Source organism: Magnolia sinica, chromosome 18, assembly GCF_029962835.1.
Source record: "Magnolia sinica isolate HGM2019 chromosome 18, MsV1, whole genome shotgun sequence".
NCBI lineage: Eukaryota > Viridiplantae > Streptophyta > Magnoliopsida > Magnoliales > Magnoliaceae > Magnolia > Magnolia sinica.
This window is the reverse complement of record NC_080590.1, coordinates 10,449,711-10,453,892: the sequence shown is the minus strand read 5'-3', so window position 1 is coordinate 10,453,892 and position 4,182 is coordinate 10,449,711. Positions and strand designations below refer to the sequence as shown.

The window sequence follows — 4,182 nt, the reverse complement described above, 5'->3', positions numbered from 1 at the left end:
TTTCCTGTAAGGAGGAAATTGTGCTTCTTAGGTTTTTAGAAGGGAAGAAAAGGGCAAATTTCAAGGAAAATCTAAAATGTGGAAACATATTTTCCATTGAAAATTTGAGAGAACGTGAAATGCAAACAACAGAAATTTCAAGGAAACTTGATTTCCATCCTATAATTTCAACAAATCCAAACAGGCCTTAGGATGACTCAATCAAAGCCCATTTTGTCGTTGTAGAACTGAGTTGAACTGTTTTCTTAGGTTCTCAAGTATGAAAATGGATGTGTATAAAGTTCTGGTTGTACTTCTCTTTTCAGTCTGATTTTAATAGAAAGATGATCTTGTTTATTATTGGGGATAGAAGTTGTTGTACCAAATGCAACTTCATTTATAAATCCCATATTATAGCTAATACTGAGCAATTATCCATTTCAACTTTTATGAATACTTGCTTAAAGCATGGATACAAGGAAACAAAACTGTAGCTGTGAAGCACTACAGGTTAGAGAGTCGCATTATCCTTTCAATTCAGGAACATTTTACTGTAGCATTTAGGATGCTTTTGAATGCACCCCCAATCACAATTGCCGGTGAAATTTTCACAGAAGGATTAACCTTTTGTTCTGGAAACATGTAATGTGGGATATCATTTTTTGCCATTTCCTTCCAAAATCAACATCCGTTGCATTTCAGGTGCAACCTGAAAATTCTAACAATATTGATTTGGCTGGAAATGAATCACTCCCTCCTTGTTTCACAAGGGAAATCCATACATAGCCTTTAGAATCCCTTTAGATTTATAGTAGTTATTTTTTGCACCCTTTTGATTCATTTTCTACTACCATAACATATTTCTAGCTAGCTTCGTGTTTTGAAATCAACAACCTCAATGACCTTGCTATTTAATCAGTGTATATAAATAGAGAAATGTGGGAAACATCAATGCAAGGTCTGGTGAGCTTGGTCCGGAAAACCAAGCCATCCTCTTTCTCATACATTTGTGAGAAAAATGGTGATTCTCTATCTCACAAGGTAACTTCTTGCTTAAGTGCCAAGTCTACTGTAGTTCTCTATTAAATTATGTTATTCTGTGGAGTTTTGAGTGCTTCATTTCAAAATATATGCAGATGGATGAATTAGCATGCTTTGTTCCAAGGATGTTGGCTCTAGGATCATTTGGTTATAACTCTGAAAATTCTTCTTTTTCTGAGAAATTCCTATCGCTTGCAAAAGAGGTTAGGTGTTTTATATTGAGTGAATAAATAACGACTTCTATTTAAACAAACAAAAAAGTATTGTATTATACAAAGTATAGGAGTAAAGTAGATTCCACTACACAGTGGAGAAGAAAAGGATTCATTTTTTTTTTAAAGATCTAAGAGAGGAAAGGGAAATCAGCCTTTTTTGGGGAATTTGTAGAATAAGGAAATCAATTTCCTTACTATTGTCTTTTGCAAACGAGGGAAACCATCACACCTCAAGAGATTTTCTTATCCTCAACTTTTTGGTTTCCTTAGTCCCCTCTTTTGCAAATGAGGGAAACCTTCACATTTGAGAAACCGATTTCCTTCAAGTTACTTTTTTATTTTCACAATCTTATCTTTTGCAAATGAGAGAACTGTGACTCGGTTACTTTTTTAATTTCTCAATCTCATCTTTGTGTGAATTATTTTTTGAATGACTATTGGGTCTAAGATTTAAAAAAAAATACAAACAAATCTGACAATTTTTTTAGTTCGCAGATATTTTAGCGACGGACAAAATCCGTCGCTAATTTCTGAACGAGGCTGGGCGACAGATTTGAGGGCCGTCGCTCTCCTCATATTAGCGACGGACCTTATCCGTCGCTAATATTTTAAATGACAACCACTTCCGGTGGTTTTTTCTGAATTTCAGCGACAGATTTTTATTTTCTGCAACGGATTTTATCCGTCCGTAATCTACGACGGACCTTATTCGTCGGAAAAAAAGACCCAGTAAACAGCGACGGACCAAGTGACGGACGAAATCCGTCGTTTATTTGGTTTTACGACAGTTTTGGTCCATCATAAATCTGCGATTTTGGCATAGTGAATGAATAAAGGCCCCAAAGAGGAAAGTTGGAAGAATCCTTAATACCTTGAATGGCTTCTAATCACGGCACATCATTTCTATTTTTCTCTAGACCAACTAGGTCATATAACTTATTCAAATTGTTTAGGGAGTTTGGAGTAGTTTTTGTTCTAATAGGCAGATCATCAATTCTAGTTTGTTTTATGAAGGTAATTAAAATTACTTTTACTTCTAAATTACATGAGTTAATAAAATTTAATATGGCATAAGAAAAGTTATTCGGATTTTATTTCTTATTGGGTTGTAGATGAACTTTGTTATTAGTAGTGTTATGTAGAGTATTAGAAATATTAATTAGTAGTTTGGTATTGGTGTTTGAAAAACTCATAATGAGCACTAATGGCTCATCATTAGTGTTTAAAATTCTAACTTAGTTTATCTATATTGTTGTACCAATTAGGAAAAAGTTATTCAAAAGAAATTCAAAGGTTGATCTACCAACTCCTAAGAAAATGATGATCAAAATCGAGTGCAATGTGGCTCAAAGAAAAGTCATGTAGGGGTTCACTTTGCAAACCTTCCTGCAGATCTTAAATTACGACCTTGAATTTCAAAATAGGAGAACTCGTCGTGGAAAATCATTAAAAAAAAAAATCTTTTATTAGAATTGGAAGATGATTTTTTTTTTTTTAAGAATTCTTTCTTATAAGTAATTAATGTGTAATTGTTTATATTAATAAACTTGTGACTTTTTGTAAAGTATTTTGTTTACTGGGGAGGGGTCCTATTTATTATAGGGATTTTGATTGTACTGACCTTGAAGTTTGGTCAAATTACCTTGGGAGTTACGATGTTCCAGATATCCCAAGAGTGGCCTTCTGACAACTTTTGAATATTATTTCGGACGAAAATGCCCTTGTCCTTTGTTCAGAAGTCGTACGATCTTGGAGTGAATAAGAAGTTACATTCTGTTTCAACCCCCGAAAAAGTGACGGATTGGATACTCCCCCTGCTACTAGCCAATGGCTGGTACTCAGTGTTCTATGGGCCCCACCATCATGTGTGTTTCATACATGCCGCCAATCCTTCTTGCCATATCATTTTAGGGTTAGGGTCCAAATATCAGCTCGATCCAGTACTCATGTGGCCCACATAATAAAAAATAATGGTGACTGTTGAAACTTTTCAAGCTCACTGTGATATTTGTTAGAAGTGTACACTGCCCATGTCAGGACTTTTAGGGCCTACGACGAGCTAGTTGACAAGGTGGATAGATTGGATCACCCCATTGTGGGCCTTAAGCTATGTTACCAATGGTTTGGTAGAAGAGGAAGTGAACACGTGGATACCACGAACCATACAACATGACAATCACGACCCATATAACATGACAACAATGACCCATATGGGCCCACATTGATATATGTGTATAATCCATATCGCCCATCCTTTTTGTCATGTCATTTTAGGGGTAGGGCCCAAATATCAGCCTGATCTGGTACTCATGTGGGCCAGAAAATAGAAAATAATGGTGACTGTAAAAACTTTCCAGGCTCACTGTGATGCTTGTTAGAAGTGGATACATAACAACCATGACCCATTTAACATGACAACCACGACCTATATAACATAACAACCGTGAACCATATAACATAACAACCACGACCAATAAAAACTACAACCCATATAACATAACAACCATGACTCCATGAGAAATCATGACCCATATAACATAACAACCATGACTCATATGACGTGACAACTACGATTATAATTACAATACAATATGAATAACACTTCTCTTCAACAAGCACCTAGCTAGCTAAAAAACTCTGTTGAGAATGTTTTGTTTGAGCCTGACCATAAACTGCAATACCTTGAGAGAAGGGAAGCATCTATTCATCGCAATGCCAAGCCTACAGCTTGAGAGAAGGTCAAGATTAAAAAAGACATTCTCAACAAAGTTTTTCAGCTCACTGAGTGTCCGTTGAAGAAAACTGTTCTTCATACTATATTGAAATTATGGTCATGGTTGTCATGTTATATGGGTCGTGGTTGTTATGTTATATATATGGGTCATAGTTGTTATGTTATATGGGTCATGGTTTCCCATGGAGTCGTGGTTGTTATGTTATATTGGTC

General features: G+C 35.6%; 1 long non-coding RNA gene across 1 annotated transcript; it reads left to right on the top strand.

Annotated features, from left to right (window-relative positions):
* The first annotated feature begins 314 nt into the window (after positions 1-314).
* LOC131232873 (uncharacterized) lies at positions 315-1,227 on the top strand. Its single transcript, XR_009164970.1, has 3 exons — positions 315-489; positions 912-1,020; positions 1,116-1,227. It is a non-coding gene; the product is annotated as an uncharacterized LOC131232873 (long non-coding RNA).
* The last annotated feature ends 2,955 nt before the right edge of the window (positions 1,228-4,182 follow it).